The sequence below is a fragment of the Pongo abelii genome, chromosome 6, assembly GCF_028885655.2.
Source record: "Pongo abelii isolate AG06213 chromosome 6, NHGRI_mPonAbe1-v2.0_pri, whole genome shotgun sequence".
NCBI classification, from domain to species: domain Eukaryota; kingdom Metazoa; phylum Chordata; class Mammalia; order Primates; family Hominidae; genus Pongo; species Pongo abelii.
Window position 1 is genome coordinate 124,647,654 of NC_071991.2, and position 18,015 is coordinate 124,665,668.

General features: G+C 41.2%; 1 protein-coding gene and 1 long non-coding RNA gene across 2 annotated transcripts in view; one reads left to right on the forward strand and one right to left on the reverse strand.

Annotated features, from left to right (window-relative positions):
* The window catches only part of GRM8 (glutamate metabotropic receptor 8), an 836,758-nt gene that overhangs the window by 798,374 nt on the left and 20,369 nt on the right, over window positions 1-18,015 (reverse strand). The gene's annotated exons all lie outside the window — the stretch shown is intronic.
* LOC112134412 (uncharacterized) lies at window positions 1,080-15,878 on the forward strand. Its single transcript, XR_008527238.1, has 2 exons — window positions 1,080-1,238; window positions 14,327-15,878. It is a non-coding gene; the product is annotated as an uncharacterized LOC112134412 (long non-coding RNA).

The window sequence follows — 18,015 nt, forward strand, 5'->3', positions numbered from 1 at the left end:
ACTAAATTAAACAAGAAAAGTATAACTATATGGAAAAATATGAAGTTCTTTTATCCTTTTTCATATGTTGAAAGACAAAGGTCATATACAAAAGATTATATAGTATATAAATCCATGAATAAAATGTTTTTAATAGGCAAAATTAAAATGGTATAAGAATTCAGGATACTTGCATAATAGTCACACCCCTATTTTTGGATACTGGTTGACCTTGGAGTAAAAGATTACACGCAGGGAACAGAAAGGGGGTTTATGAGATGCTGGTAATGTTCTGTTCCTTGATCTGAATACTGGTTACATAGTACATTAATTTATGGAAATTCATCACGGTATATCCTTATGATTTTTAAACTTTGCATATAATTTAACAGTATAATAAACTCAAACTCTAATCAGTGATTTTCGGAAAAATATTTGGATGTTGTATTAGTCTGTTTTCACACTGCTATAAAGAACTACCTGAGAGAGGGTAATTTATAAAGAAAAGAGGTTTAATTGACTCACAGTTCCAAGTGGCTGGGGAGGCCTGAGGAAACTTACAATCATGGCAGAAGGTGAAAGAGAAGCAAGACACATCTTACATGGCGGCAGGAGAAGGAGAGTGATGAGGGAAGTGCCGTACTTTTAAACATCAGATCTCATGAGATCTCACTATCACAGAACAGCATGGGGAAAATCTGCCCCCATGATCCAATTACCTCCTACCAGGTCCCTCCCCTGACAGGTGGGGGATTACAATTCGAGATGAGATTTGGGCAGGGACACAGAGTCAAACCATATCAGATGTTAAAACCTTTTTTTTCCTTTTTGAGTTGCCAGTTTTGAATATAATTTTATTTCAAAAATTTCATTTTGTTTCCTTTTCAAATTCTGCCTAGACATTTTTAATAGCTTTTTGCTCATGTTTTCAAATCCATCTTTTATTTCTAGAAACATTTTAGGACATTTCATTTATATTCTGACTGATAATTCTTAAATTCAAGTTCTTGGGAAGTCTAATTCTACTGTTTGTTGTTTCCACTGATGGCTTGTTTACTCTGTGTAACTGGGAACTTTTCATTGTGAAGTCATATGTGGTTGATTTTAATCTGTGAGAACTCTAAACAGCCCCAGCTGTGGGAACATTCCTACAAAGCTGATTCTCTTCCGATTCTGCTGGAATCCTGAGTCTCTCTCAAACTGGAATTATCTTAACAATTCTTTTGCTTGAGGTTTCCTGGACGGCATATGTGGATAATGTGAGTTTAAGCCCTAAACCTTCATGAGTACAGAAATCTCAGGAGAGACATTTCCCCATCCCCAGCCAAGGCCAGAACAATTTCTCATAGCAGTTTTTCTTTGCCAAATGGATTTTTCTAGTCCATCTTTTCACTGAGGGTGTAGATCTTCAAGATTCCTGGCTTTTGCAGACTCTTAATCAGTTCCGTTGACCTTGTAGCACCCAAGTCCTCATCTCCCATTCCACGGTGCACCCCTACTCATCCCTGTTGTACGGTAATTAAAACCAAAGCTTTCAGTTTCTGTTATCTGCACACATTCCCAAGGCAGCCCATATCTTAGATCCTCACTTACCACCCTGGTGTCCGCTCTCCATTTTTGCCTCTGTAGAGATTTACATTCAATTTTTATGAGCTTAGCTACATATTTAAAAGGTTGTTTTTTATATTACATTCAGCATTTCTCAGTGTCTGTAATTGGGAGAGTTTCTCCAAATATCTATTCTTCATAATACTAGAAGCAAAAGTTCAACAGGCCTTCTCTATCTGATGCTTAAAAGCTAGCGAGGCAGTCATTTCAGGGGCTTTGGAGAGGTCCTACTCTGTTACTTTCCAGCTTAATTACAACTGAATTTTCTAGAACTAAAAAAAATGTTTAACGTGAGCAGAGGTGAGGTGAGGTGTCAACCAATCCATTTTCACAATATGCTACCACCTACCATTCAGTGGACTTGCTAAAAAGTCACCCAGCAGAGAGAGCCTTGACACTTTGTTATGCCAAAGGATCAAATAATGCAGAAACCATTCATTCATACAATAAATATTCACCAAGAATCTGCTCTTTGCAAGGTACAAAGTGCTAGGCAAACAAAAATGATTAAAACATGAACTTGGCCCTCAAAGAGTTTAGCTAGAATGCCTAAAAATTTTCTTGCCTTAAGTGCAAATTGATCAATAAGTAGACATTGCCTGGAGCATTGTATTAAGAATCTGAGGCCAGGCGTGGTGGCTCATGCCTGTAGTCTCAGCACTTTGGGAGGCGGAGGCAGGCAGATCACGAGGTCAGGAGATTCAGACCATTCCAGCCAGCACAGTGAAACCCCGTCTCTACGAAAAATACAAAAAAATAGCCGGGCATGGTGGCATGCACCTGTAATCCCAGCTACTCAGGAGGCTGAGGCAGGAGAATTTCTTGAACCCAGGAGGCGGAGGTTGCAGTGAGCCAAGATCACACCACTGCACTCCAGCCTGGGCAACAGAGTGAGACTCCATCCCCCCCCTAAAAAAAAAGGAGCTGAGGACAAGTCCAGACTAGTGAGTGATCTGTTAAAATACAAACCCCACTATGCCATTTCCCTGTTGAAGCACCTCTAATAGCTTCCCATTACTCCCAGGTTGTAATCCAAACTCTGTGGCCTACAAGGAGGTCCTCCTAGATGTGGCCCTGCCCGTCTCCCAGTCTTCCTCTTGTTCACTCCATTCTATCCATACTAGCTTCCTTCTGCTCTTCAAAGGTGCCTAGTTCATTCTCACTTTAGCTCTTTTGCACATATTCTTCCTCCCACCTAGAATATTCTTAGTTCTTTACATGGGTCCCACTTCTCATCATGAGTCTCAGCTTAAATGAGACACACTTTGAGAGGGCCCTTCCCTAAAGACCCAGTAAAAAGGATCTCTCCCACCATATCATTTATCTGTCACATCACCCTTTTTAAATTTTCCTCATAGTCCATAAGTATCTTAAATTATCGAGTTATTTGTATATTTTCTCATTTATTCTTTACTTTTCTCTATATTCTCTAAATGTACCTGGCATATGTAGTGGGTGCTCTGTGGTATACATATGGATGAATACAAAAATGGATAAATGGTCAGTGATGTCTGCAAGCATGCAAAATAGGAGGGTGGCTCTACTTGTACCACCTAAGTGCATCAGAGGAAAGGTGACAGTAGCAAAAAACATCAACTAAGTGCAAAAAATGCCATTAGGTTCAGGAGTGACCAAAGGGGGCATAATGAACTCTGTTGGGAGCAAGTGTAGGACACAGGCAGGGAAACTGTCCCTGAAAAGGCAGCTTACCAAAGACCCTAAAGAAAAGCTGGAGGTTACTGGCAGGCGTGGTGGAGAAAAGCATCCAGACAGGAATAAGCACACGCAGCAAAAAGCAGGTGTGAGATTCCTCCTTACTTCATGCTATCACCCTGAATTCAGGGAATGCAGAACTTCCCAATGGGTTCCAGTTTTAGCCCCTTGTCCAGAGATGGCCAGGTGGCCAAATATCAAAGTCCTGTTTCAGACTTTCCCATCAACTAATCATATGGTTTCTAAGAGAGTCGTTCTACCCCTGGGGGCCCCCACCTTTAGCAGCTATAAAACCAGGATGTGGCTCGTAGGTCTCTCATATCCCTTCCATCTCTGCAGGTCTATTAGATACTCCTGTGTTTGCTCCAGCACACATTCTGAATTGGCCAGTACTGGAACTGTAAAATGTATTGACTCCTTTTGGTGATTTCTTTTGTGCTGGTTTTTGTTTTTTAATGATTAAGAGATAGTCTACAGAATATCAGTGTTCCACTCTGTCACTCAGTTATAGCTAAACAAATCAATTATAAAATTAAGCTCTGAATTTTGGTAAATTCCAAAGCCTTGCACATGCCGCCTCTGGCCAGTCTGAAGTCCACCGCTCCACATCACTGAAAGCCCTTCTTTAGAATGCAGGTGACTGAGTCCAACCATTTACCATACAACCCCCTAGAGCCACTGAATTAGCATCTCTCATGAGTGGGGCCCAGAAATCCACATTGTGAACATTGGTAATGCCCAGTTAATTCTTTCTTGATCACCCTCAAGGAGAGAACCACTACCTCTTAGCTTCGCTCTGTTCCAGGATAAAAACAAAACAATAACAAAAACACTAACAGTGGCCAGCATGCATTGAGTGCTTATGTGTCATGATTTGTCGCAGGCTTCTGACTTCCTTTCTTGCCCCAACAGTGTTGGATCACTTGCCCAGGTTCACATAGCAACCAGCTGGGGAATGAGGATTTGAGTGCATGTTCTTTGGACTCCAGCATCCATGTTTCCAACTGCTAACTACACTACAGCAGGGTACAATGCTTAAGAGCCTCACTCAGCTCTAGCGTCGGACTTGATGAGTTCAAATCCCAGCTGCACCATTTACTAGCTGTGTGGCCTTGGGCAAGTTATTTTGCCTCCTTCAGCCTCAGTTTCCTCAATGTAAGGTGAGGATAAGCATTGCTACTTCATAGAGTGCTTGGTTGTGAAGGACAACTGAGGTGACTCCAATAAAATGCTGAGAAGGGAACCTGGTGCATAGTGAGTGTCAGCCATGATGATCCAGCCTCCCTTTCTCCAGGCTTGGGCTCCTTGGGGCCTGGTACTTGTCCCAAAGGAAATCTCTGTCAAGCATGAGTAGAACTGAAGAAAATCCATCCTCTCTGCTGGAAAGCAACCCACAGCCCATGGTCTACTGACAGTGGGTCAGTAGTGTTGTCTTTGGAGATAAAGTATGGCGCATTTGAACTTGAATGTTCAAAGGGCATCAACTCCTTTCTAGCACACAACACTTTCAGCCTTGCTGCTTCTTTTTCTTTCATGCCTCCTAATGGTTCTGTCTGTCATTATGAACCTTTCAGCTCTGCTTCCACAAAGCACAAAGGGATCCCATCCTTTAATCCTCAAAATAGTTTGTCTTTATAGTTTGGCAGGTAAGAGTTGGCTGCAGCAGTAACTCCTGAAACCTACCTCTCATTATGCCAAGAACTGCAATGTGTTTGCCACATCAAAGCATGAGTGATAACAAATGCTTTCCAATGGTGAGAACTGCTCTTTATGGCCTGCTTTCCAAGTGCCCTCTTGACATAGAAGAACTTTTTTTTACTAACATCAATCATCATTAGTAGAAAATGGTGATATCTGTATCTGTCCAGGTGACATCTCAGCCAAGGAAGGAAGCCACATCCTGAAAATGTCAGCTGTTACCTCAAGACTAAAATACAGAAATAGTTACCCCAAGATAGAAATATAGTAAGGAACTTTTGTCTTTCATGACAGAAATTATTCCATAAGTCATAAGTCACATTTTTACTAAATCTTCTAAGGAGGTACTTAAAATTAATTTTTCATTGTAAATAAAACTAGTTTTAGAGTAATGCATAATATTTCATTCTTTTATTTTTGAGACAGGGTCTCACTCTGTCACCCAGGCTGGAGTACAGTGGCATGATCCTAGCTCACTGTAGCCTCGAAATCCTGTTCCAGTGGTCCTCCCACCTCAACCTCCTGATCAACTGGACTACAGGAATGCACCACCAAACCCAGCTAATTATTTATTTTTTTGTAGAGGTGGGGGTCTCACAATGTTGCCCAGACTGTTCTCAAACTCCTGGCCTCAAGTGATGTTCCTGCCCAGGCCTAAAATTTTAAGTAAGTTCCTATTTATGACCACAGATATTTTGAGAGTCCATTGCCACACTAGCCTTATGCAAATTCATCAATGCACCCATGAACCACTATACCCATCCCAAAAGCTCCATCCAGGGGAGACAAGGCATCTGAGGGGCACAAGCCCCAGCAGACCACCACAGATCTGCTGACCTGGGAGAAAACAGACTCCTCCTCTTAAAAGATCCACCCACTCAGCAATACCTGAACTTGGCAGGAGCCAGCAAACAAGCACCTCACTCCTTGGTAAGACTTTCCTTTTGCTGCACCAAACTGGAACCTTCCTACCGCCCCAACCTACTGAATCTATACCACTATTTCAGCAAGAGAAACTGAGCAAAACACTGACTACTTGTGTTAGAGAACAATGAAATATTCTCATCAGAAACCCTATCCTAGAGAAGGAAACTGTCTGCAGTAGAGGGAGGAGCTCCACTAACTTCGGACAGCTCCAGGACTGACATTGCTAAGGTCTTCCTAACTTTATCTTCTCTCACTAGTCCCCAGAGCTGTCCAGTTCCAGCACATGGACATATATGAAAATACAAAATCATATGCCTCCTCCACTGACCAGGGCAAAAGCTGCAGTAAAAGAACTAACAAGTCAAGGAATTATCTTAAAATATTACTAATAATATTACCAAATTACAAAAAAAAGGATCTTTAATAAGCCTTCCATCTAATGAACAATGGAATGAAAATCAAGAAAAAATGTTGACAGAATACAAAAAGCTGAAGTTCAGACGCTGAACACATTCTTTTAATGTTTTATTTATTTATTTTGAGACAGGGTCTTACTCTGTTGCCCAAGCTGGAGTGCAGTGGCGCAATCATGGGTCACTATAGCCTCTACCTCCCAGGCCCAAATGATCCTCCCATCTCAGTCTCCCAAGTAGCTGGGACTATAGGTGCATGCCACCATGTCCAGCTAATTAAAAAAAAAAAAATTGTAGAAACAATGTCTCAATATGTTGCCCAGGCTGGTCTCAAACTCCTGGGCTCAAGTACTCCCCCTATCTTGGCCTCACAAGTAGCTGGGATTACAGGTGTCAGCCACTGTGCCCAGCTGCCGAACATATTTAGTCAAACTTCTTACCAGAGTAAATGCCATTGTAACCACTTAGGCAAGCTTGGCTCCTCCCAGAATCTGCTTTCTAGGCTCAGTCCTTCACATGGTCTTCCTTCTTGTCCCCTTGGTCACCAAGCCATGCAGCCCTTCCACCCTTGGCCCATGCAGGTATAATTCTGGTCCCTAGCCCCCAAGGTAAGGAAGCCTCTTCACTTCCAAGTCCCCAAAGGAACATGCCTGGGCCACTAGCCATGCAGCAGTAACTTCATACTTCTCTCTTTTGCTCTTCTTGAAGGTTCCTACTGTCCAACCATAGGCCAGGAAGCCCTGGTCTTACTAAATCAAGTGTTCTCAATCAACTCACCTGAGTCAAACAGGCCTTAAAAGTCTACCTATGCCAATCTTGTCATTTACATGTAAGGCAGAGAGGCTGAATGACTTGCTCAAGGTCATAAAGAAAATTAAGGAGTACAAGCCAAGCCTCCTGTTACCCAGGCCAGTGGTTTTCACATGGTACCACTGATGAAGCCTGGGGCTGTAGACCCCATTGAGCCCTGCCCAGTATTCCTTTTCCACCTGTCACCAGTGCTACTGCTAACCTCACACCTCTAATCTTCTCGAGAGAACCACTCTTGGGTGATACAGCCACCTTGCCCAAGTATGCCTGGGAATTATCACTTAGGACCAGGTTGTCCGTAGCTCAAGACTGGTTGATGCAAAGATACAAAATTCCTACTTTCCTGCCTCAAGGAAGAACATACCCTGCTATGATTGATGCTTCAGAGCATCCACAGGATCAGGCTCAGGATGGACCTCACCTGAAAGTGCATCCTTTCTCCTGAGAATGCTCATTAATAACTCATTTTGCTAAGATTCTCTTATATTCAGCTCTGCTTCTAGGGAATCTAACCTGACACTGGGGTTCTCTCTGAGCATTCCAAGCAAGTATACTGGTCCAGGCCCCACAGTGCTCAAATGGCCTCCATGACAATCTTTATCCGGAGTCCATCAACATTCAATCCAGTCCCTCAGTCAGGAATATCCCCCTTGTCCCTTCCAGCCTAGAAGTCCACTCTTCCTCCTGAGAGAAGCACCAAGTCCCTCCCTCCTGCCCTCTCAGCTCTCACCTGACTTGTAGTTAGGAGGTGAAAGAAACTGAAGTTAGTGAATCATCAAGCTGAGGTTATCAGCAGCATAACACTCCCTAAAATATTTAGTCTTCGGTGCTCCTTAGGAAGCAGAGAAATGCCCCCACAGCGTCCCTTAATATGCTTCTTACATGGTGAAATCTCTTAAACAGAGAATGAGGGTTTTCATTACAGCATTAACATCACCAACATGCAGTGGCTCATGCCAGTAATCCCAGCACTTTGGGAGGCCAAGGCAGGAGGCCAGGAGTTTGAGACCAGCCTGGCCAACACGGCAAAATCCCATCTTTGCAAAAAATATACAAAAAGCAGCTGGGCGTGCTGGCACATACCTATGGTCCCAACTATTCAGGAGGCTGAGGCATGAGAATCCCTTGGACCCAGGAGGCGGAGACTGCAGCGAGCTGAGATCATGTTACTGCACTTCAGCCTGGGTGACAGGGTAAGACCCTGTCTCAAAACACAAATCACCAACAAGCCACCCATTGCTTTTGAAAATACTCTACCCTACTTTCTCAGAGGAATCACTGTTCTTGCTACATGTTCTAACTGATGTTCTTATCTGGATACAAAATTAAAAAGGTTTGTCACTCTGGAGGAATTATTTAACTATGACTTGTTCACATAAAACAGCATCCTAGAAAATGAGTTTGCACTGGTTTCTTTCACAGCAGAGATCAGATTATTGACAAAATATCTGGAGAACTTATAACCTGCTTTGTAACAATAATGGCTATTCATGTATAGTGCCCGATATGTTCCAGGCACCAGAAATATGTCCCTTCTAATCCTCGCAACAGGTGGGGACAATATTGGTCAGAGAAGTTAAATAACTTAGTCAAGGTTAAGTAGCAAATACATGGTAGAAACAGGATTTGAACCCAGGTCTGTCTACCCACAAAGCAAGTGACTGGGCCACTTCACCACCTCTACCTCCTGTTCTCCAGTGCTTGAGACTGGTTCTACCCTGCAGCAGTTCCTGTTCCAAGCTAAGCTTCGTACAAGAATTACTGGATGTTCTCAGAAGTACACCCTGTTCTCTGACCTTGAGAGTGAAACAAGAAGAGCATCTGGTGTAGACAAACATAAGGTTCAAGAGGGACTTTGACAGGAAGGCAGAGTAAATGTTCTCTTCCCTGTTTCTCCCATAAGTCTAGCTAAAAACTGAGCATTAGATCTAAAACAAGCATAAGACACCGAAAGGTGGGGAGCTGCCAAGCGGGTTAAGGACCTCAGGACCCAGGGAATGACATGGCAACGAGTTCCTGAATTTTCTTTTTCCCTCATGTATTTCCTCATCTATACTTGAAAAGCCAGCAACCTGGAAACACCAATACACATAGACCAAAAACAAATAAGCAAAAAAAGCTCCTCTCTTTGTCCAAAGAACCAGGAAAGGGGCAGCCTAGCTTCTTTTAGATTGAAGAAAAAATGAAAACTTTTAGATAATAACCACTCTACTTGAAACACACCACACACGCGCACGCACGCACATACACACACGCACATACATGCACGCGCGCACACACACGCACGCACACACACACACGCACACACACAAAAAAAACTGTGGACCCACCCATACAAGCAAAGACCTAGTGGGGAACCTAGACAGTAGTGAGGAGCCCCAACACCTCCACCAGGATAGTTTCTGAGAGGCTGAGTGTGGAGGCTGGCCTTTCATTTCTGCTAGGTGGCAACGTGGCTGCAGAGGTGTCAGAAGAGGCTGGTGGAGAATCAGGTCTTACCCGCCACCACTCGGCAGTAATGAAGCCATTCCAACAGTGGGAGTGGAGGTCACATGGAGAACCGTAACAGGACCCCTCCTCCTGGCAGCCAGATGGATATGGGTTTCAAAGAGCAACTACAAATGTTCTTGAAACAAAAAACTACAAAGAACTATCAAAGTAATGAGAAGTATCAGCAAAGAAACAGAAGATAGAAGAACCAAGTAGAAACTTTGGAACTGAAATATATTATAAATGAAATGCAAAAAAAAAAAAAACCTCAATGGATGGGTTCAACAGCAGAATAAAGAGAACAGAGGCCAAAAAAATCGTGAACTTACAGATAAAAAAATTACCCATAAACAATCAAAATAAATTAGACTGGGGAAAAAAAGGAACTAAGCCTCAGAGACGTGTTGAACTACAAAAAAAAGATGTTAAGGGTAGGTCGTCTGACTTCCAGAAGGAGAGAAAAAGAGGGTGGGGCTAGAAAAGCATTTGAAGAAATAATGGCTAAAAACTTTCCAAAGTTGGCAAAAGACAGAATCAAGAATCTGAGCACCAAATGGGATAAACCCAAAGAAGTCCACACCAAGATGCATCACAGTCCCACAAAAAGACAAAGGAAAAAGCCTTGACAGTAGCCAGAGAGAAATGATGCATGAAGCCATAGGGGAAGAACAATCTAAATGACAGGATTTCACAAAAGAAACCAAGGAGGCCAGTAGGAAGCAGTGCAACATTTTTTAAGTGCTGAAAGAACTATCAATCCAAAATTCTATATCCACAGAAAATAGTCTTCAGGGATGACATTCTCAGATGAAGAAAAACTAAAAGGATTTGTCACTAGCAGACCTGCCCTAAAATAATGACTAAAGGAAGTTCTCTAAACAAAAAGGAAAAGATAAAAGAAGGAATGTCTTGGAACATCAGGAAGGAAGAAAAAAAATGGCAAAAATATAGATAAATACAATCGAGTTTGCTTCTCCTCTTGAGTTTTCTAGATTCAGTTGATGATTAAAAAAATCATAACACTGTCTAATGCGGTTCTCAAGGTATGCAAAAGAAATATCTAAGACAATCATATAATTGGAAGGGTAAACGGAAGTAATTTTCTTTTTCTTTTACTTTTTTGTAGCAACAAGGTCTTGCCATGTTGCCTAGGCTGGTCTGAATTCCTGAACTCAAGCAATCTGCCCGCCTTGGCCTCCTAAAGTGCTGGGATTGCAGGTGTGAGCCCCTGTGCCTGGCCCATGTCTAGGTTTCTATACTTCACTGGATCTAATAAAATGACAATAATAGTAGGCAATGATAAATCATGTATATCTACATGGTTAAAAAGCCATGTCAAAAGATACACTCTAAAGCAATATAGATAAATCAAAATTGGATTCTATAAAATGCTCAAAGAACTCACAGAACAGCAGGAAAAGGTCCAAGGAGAAACTGAAGAGGAGGAATGGAGGCATCTGCCCCTCCTTCTGCCAGGGTCACTTTAAAACTAGACTCTTTTCACAAGGCGGGGAGCATAGTCATTTCTGCTGTTCTGGGGGTACATCTAGGGTGGGACAGGGATGAACCCACCAGGCTTTTCCACAGAGCTTTGCCTTGCATTGGTGAATGTGTGCCCTGGTGCTCATGGAAGGCTCTTCTCAAAGCCCGCAGGCTGACCTGCCAGCACACCCAAAGGGGCTCCTTGTCAAGGCTCAGGGTCTCAGCTCACCTTCAGCAGGTGGAGGTTCCCCCCTGGGGGAGAACAGTACATTTGCATTCTGTTTACAAAAAGCCAAAAGCTATGCTTTGTGTGCAACCTATCTGCTGGAAAAAAAAAAAAAATTGGAACTAAGGTGTCTTTGAGAATGATCTGATGCAGCTAGGTCAGGGGGAAGAAAGAAATGCAACAATTTGGAGCCGCGCCCCAAACGCTTAAATGAGCTGGGTACAAATCAGTCAGCATTGGTAAACTCTACCTACAGATAGATATAATATCTATTTTATAATAGATTATATATTTATAATATATATACTATATGTTATATAGATATTTTATAATAGGCATTTTCTGACTTAGAAATACTAAGACAAAACAGACACTAAATTCCAGAGAACCTCCCTTTAATTTTATTAGGGACAGGAGTCCTGAATCCTTCCAGGCAAGAAGATAGCCCCACAGTCTTATAGTAAACCATGTGCTGCTCTGTGTTTCTAGACCCTTAACTTTGTATCTCCTAGAAGAATGCTTCTAAAAACTTTCATTACACTTGTTGATAATGTTTACGCTTTAAAAATATATATATATCTGGGAAGGTATTTGTACACATCATTCATTATTCCAAATATAAGGGTATTTGTACATTACATGTCATTCATTATTTCAAATGTAATTTTAATCAGATCAACATAAAAGCATCTTAATATAATCAGTAATGGCACTGGTAACTTTAAATATTAAAATCTACGATAGGGAAAAAGGAGCTTTGATTCATTGTCCCTTTTCAAATTAGCACAATCAACTTACCACACACCTCTAATCTTTCTTTCCAACCTCTCATGTTCTTTCTGCCTTTTCTCTTGCTTCTCACTCCCCCAACCCATGATATAACAAAGAGAAGGCTGTAGAGGGCAGAGTCAGGGTTGACAAAAAACAAATTCCAATTATTCCTTCTCCTTCCACATATTCAGAAACCTATAGCCTTTTATAAAAATATTTCGATTTTTTCCCAGGAAATCTACTTTTTATGTTTGCCCTGTCTTTAGCCAACTCTAATAGATTTTTCTGTTGAGTTCTGATCTGTACCTGAGATTCTTAAGAGGTATATTTGCAGACAAAACCAGGAAGATTTCCCTGAATTTTTTGGAAACAATCTTCCTTACACCAAAAAGTAAATTGCCCAAGGAAGTCTCTCCTCCCACCTAGGACTTCTAAGAGCAGAACTGGCACTTGTAAAAACTCACGAAGGTTGCAAAAAAATTGGAAATGGGGTTCCATGGTTTCAATATAATGTTAAATTTGAAAATTAATGCCTCAAGTTAATTTGGCTCTTTCTGCCTTGAGCTGATTAGTGAACACTAGAATTCATGCTAGAGCTCTCAAACCATTTGCCTGCAATGCAGGGCTCATGTTCCAAATTCTGCTTTTTGCAGTAAAAAATAATATGCTCACATCATTTCATGACCGTGGTGCTACAGTGTTTCTATCGGCTTGCATGCCTCCTACGGGTGGGCTGATGTTTATTGTATTAGTACATAATGCTGCAACTTTCCACTGGCACACAACGCTAGTGGTTTTCTAAAGCAGTCCTGGAATTCATTACCATGGAAACAAAAGGTATAAAAAGCTGTTTTTATCTAATAGGAAAACTTAGAGGAACTCTAAAAAAGATCAAAAGTGTTTTTGAAGTAAAGGTAGAGTCAAATACATTAAGTTTAGGTTAAAGGAGCCTCGGAAAGGAATTGCAAGGGTTAACAGAGGAAGGAGGCGGACTCTAGTGATGGGAGAAAGCTCAGCAGCGCCACTGGGAGGCTCTGAGGCTGGGACAGGGATGGACAGGTCGGGCTGCCAACCAAGTCTACCCCCAAAAAAGTGGCTGAAAGAACCCAATACTCTTCCTCTGCCAAGGTACAGGAGACACGGTTAGAACTCCAGTCTCTCCCCACAGAGGTGAAAATGAGTAGTTTGTTTTTCAGACATTAATAATATACACACCCTGGTCCTAATACATCCAACCATTCTAGACTCCAGATTCTAGACATGGAAACGAGAAGTAAATGAAAAGCTTAATACAAATATGTTCATTTTATCAACCCATCATTTGATCTAGAGCTTGATCCCATGTGTTCAGGAAATGCTGTCACAGGTCCTATTTTAGTTTGGGAAAGGAGTAAGTGCAAACCACAAGTATTTATTTTGGTGTTTACAGTGTCTTCCTAACATCCAAATAAGTTCACCACATCCTGCCATCGGCTTCAAAATAGAATTTTGGATATATTCTTCCTTCCATGGAAAACTTCCTGATACATAAACTGCTCTGACCATCTGTAATAATACAAACTCTTATCCAGTATCCTCCTCAGAAAACATCTGGAACAATAGGAAGCTCCCATCAGTGCTGCTATAAGGAACACGTTTCTGGAAGCCATGTGATCATTCCAGCAGCAGGGAAGATACACGGGGTCACGGGCAGTCAGACTCCATCCTTGTACTGAGGCCACTGCCCACCATGGGTGTGCTGGCCAGCCCATCTGCCATTCCAGCCAGCGATATACTGAGAGTATGAGGCTTACAGAGCTGAAGTCCTCTGCATTAAAAGGCTTAATTTTCCTGCTCAAAGGCAGTCTTTTAGAATGGCAAGGAAAAATTATTTTAACTTAGAACGGGGTAAAACTAACAGCAGGACTGTGTTTAGAGAAAGGAAACCATACAGAAATAATTTGAAAATATACCATCTAAAAGGCAGTAAAAAGCAATGGTTGAAAGCATGGACTTTTGAGTCCATCAGACACATAGGTTTGAATATCACATGGCCACTTACTTTCCATGTAACCTTAGATAAGCCTCAGTTCCTCATCTGAAAACCATACCTATCTGACAGAATTGTGGTAAGGATCCAATAAGATCAGGCGTGTTACATGTTTAGCATAGTGCCTGGCATATGGGAAGCTGTCAATAAACATTACCTCTTGCACTGTTGCTGTTACAGGGAGCAGGTGATGTTTAGCCTGGAGAACTGAAGGCTCAGGAAGAACGGGGTCTTCAAACACCTGAAGGACTGTCTCATGAAAAAGAGATGCACAGGACAGGAGAATTGAGCAGAGAGATGTTTAACTCAAATTGAAGAACAAAGACAGCATTGAATCACCACCTATCAAGGGTCTTACTTGAATAGACTTTGGTTTGGATGAGAGGCTATATAAGAAAACCTCAAAAATCTCTTCCAATTCTAAGGTTTCATGATGCCAGGCATTTGGAGAATTAGGAAAAATAATCACTTAAAAAAAAATTATTTAGTGCCAAGCTTCCTAAAACATCTTTAAAATGTCCAATATCCATGAATCATAGGGTATTATCCATTTTATTTGAAAACCATGGAACTCTACTACTGAACTTCATTCTAGGTTGTTTAAAACAAAGTACAATGCAAAACTGTCTATTTTTCTTTCATAAGAACCATTTTCTAGATGGGCATAGATTCTTTGGGGGAATTCTTATCATGCAGATATTTTACTTCAAAATCTAAACTTGTACCACTTTACTGGAATGAAATATTAATGTTATTAATTTAAACATCATAACATTTTTTAAAAATAAGGTGTTAAAATAATATTTATTCATCAATCCTGTACCACTACAATATTTTAGATCAGTGATTTAATATCTGAAAAAATTTATCACATACTATGCATAACACTGATCAGTAGAGGCTGAAATTTTACTGTAACTTCAGTCCAAAGATACAGGTTTTAATTTTAGTTCTCCATAACTCACAGAAATATTTAAGGGTAAATATAAGTCTTAATTAAAATCCCTATTCTCCCAGCATGTGCTAAACCCACCCTGCTTCACATGCAGACCCTTGGCCCCAAACAATCCCAAGAGAATGTTGGCTCAGAGCAGCAAGGAGCCGACAGATGGGGCATTCAGTAAAGGAGTGGTGCTGGGTTTTTTCATTTTTGTTAGAGATGAAAGCTGTGGGAAAAATATTCTCCACTTAATCTATTTTATTTTCAGCAAGGTTTTACCTGTAAATACTAATTTATACACCAGCAAAACTCACTCGATGCTTGGGCTACATGAATATAAATGAAATAAAGCTATCCAAACTAAAAAATGAAATTTCCTGTATCTTCCTTTCTCAGGCAGAGGAAAAATATCCAAGGATTTAAAATTCTATACCAGTGGTTTCAAAGGCAACAAAAGATCTCACATTGAGCTCTCATTTAAATAGGTGGGGTTACCAGGGTAGAAATTACAAGTTAAAGTGCTGCAGCATAAAGAAGAAAAATAATCATTTATGCCATTTTCAACACAGAACCTATTTCCAAATCAAAACCCTTTACACTTGGAATATTGTCAAATCTCAAATTTTTACCTTGCTGAGATCTACCACCACCTTTTGAAACAGAGACAGTGTAGGTATGATTACTCCCTGTATACTCAAGGGTTAGGAAAACGGAAAAAAACCATGAGCCCCTCAAGAATGGTGGCTCTTCTTATTGGAATGAAGCAAATAAAATAAATTCATTGGCAATGCATTTAATTTCTCTCTTAGCAATTAATTGTGTATCTACATTGAATGATAACTGTGTAAACAGTCAAGATAAGCATGTGGCAAATGAAAAATAAAGCAAAATGTTTTATCTTAAGTTACATGGATTCCCAGAGTGCAAAGATGGGGAAAGGGTTGGGGGGAGGGATTCTCCTAGGTTTGATAACACTTTCCTTAAATTCAACAGCTTCACCCCTGTTTAGCTGTTCTACAATGCTGATTAAGAGGGTACAGCATTGTGCCCTCTGGGTGCACTGTGCTCACTGGCTTGGGTTTTTACTGGGACCCCCAGTTTTGTGTCCAGTGGAAGTTGGGAACACAGCACTCCAACTTTCCTCATTTTTAATCCTCCTAGAGACTTCTAAAATAATCCTCTGAAGTTTTGTCATAGCAGAGAGATGCTGTGAGAGGGAAAGAGGTTTCCACATACTTCCACCCCCACATAGCTGAACATGAGCTGGCATCAGGTAAAAGTTCACAGGATTCCCAGTCTTGGAAGACTCTTCCTCCTCTCCCGGCCTCTCAGTTTGCACACTCCTACCCATTCCTCTAAGCCCAGCCCAGCCCAATCCCACATTACTGCATGAAGCCTTGTGCTATGGAATGAATGTGTATCCCCCACCAGAATTCATGTTGAAATCCTAACCCCCATTGTGATGGTATTTAAAGATGGCATCTTTAAGCGGTAATTAACTCATAAACGTGGAGCCCTTGTAAGTGTCCTTATAAGGAGAGACAGGAGAGAGCTTTTCTTATCTCTCTCAGCACCATGTGAGGATGCAACAAGGAGACAGCATCTGTAAACCAGGGAGAGGGCCTTCACCAAGAACCCACCAAGCTGGTACCCTGGTCTCAGAATTCCAGCTTCCAGAAATGTGAGGGGGGAAAAAAGGGCTATTGTTTAAGCCACCCAGTCTAAGGTATTCTGTTGCAGCAGCCTATAACAGAGCGGATTAAGAAACCTTGGCTGATAACTGCAGCTTCCTCGGATGATGTCAGCCTCTCTTTTAAACCCCAGGACCACACTGTAGCCCTTTTTACACAGTTTTATATTGCTCGTGGTTATTTTACAGGATTTTGGTCATTTCCCCTCAACTAGAGTACAAGCAACATTGATGGCTTAGAGTCTTCTTTTCTTTCATATTATCCACTACAATGTCGAACATGCTGCATATACCTATGGGATGCTGCATAGACCTGTTGGTGGGTTGATTGAATATTACCTGCTTACCTGTATTACTAAGTTACAGAAGGAGAATAGGTGGGTTAAATGCTAGCATCTCTTACACTATTCTACTTCTCTTGATGGGGAAAAAAATAAGAGATTTAGCACTTACTGGATTTAGAAGCTACACCAGGCACTGTTCAGCACTGTCTCACAATGCTAGGATAGGACTAGACCATATTAACTCTGCATTGATTTCTTTCCCTGTGAAGTCCTTTTACACTTGAGTAAATTATCCATATTTGATTGAAATGAGAATTTACTAGGGCATAATTGATATGTTTGACTGAATTAGTCACATTTTAAACAGGTGGCACAAGATAGGTCATAGTGTGAATCAGAATACAATACATTTAGTTCCACTGTTTTTCTGATTGTCCTAAAATGAATGTGATTTCTAGAACAAGCACTTCTGAAGCCTTTTAGTGCTTTCATTTCTGACATTTGTATCAGAGATGATAGGAATTAGTGTCATGTCAGACATCTCTGGCAGAAAAAAAATTCTTCCCTCAACAAAAGGTAACATTCTTCGTCCGAAGCAGGCCTGTGTTTCTGTCCTTACCACACATGGAAAAGAAAGGGAATTCCAACCCAAAGGACAGGCTTGAGGGCTGCCACCCACCCCTGGGGTTATTCAGCTGTTCATGCGCAACCACAACTCCACCATCAAACCTGTGGCCTCCGTGAGCCAGAATTGGTGATTTTTTCTTTTTTTTTTAAACAATTGAATCCTAAGGGTATTTTTCTTTTGGCGCTGAAACAAGATTAAAATTTAGTGCAACTTTATTTAAAAAAATAGAAAACTAATGTTTCTCTGGGTTTTCCATTTTTTTAATAAAACTGACTCTTACCACCCAACACATGGATTTGGAAGGATAGCAGTATACCACCTTCTTAG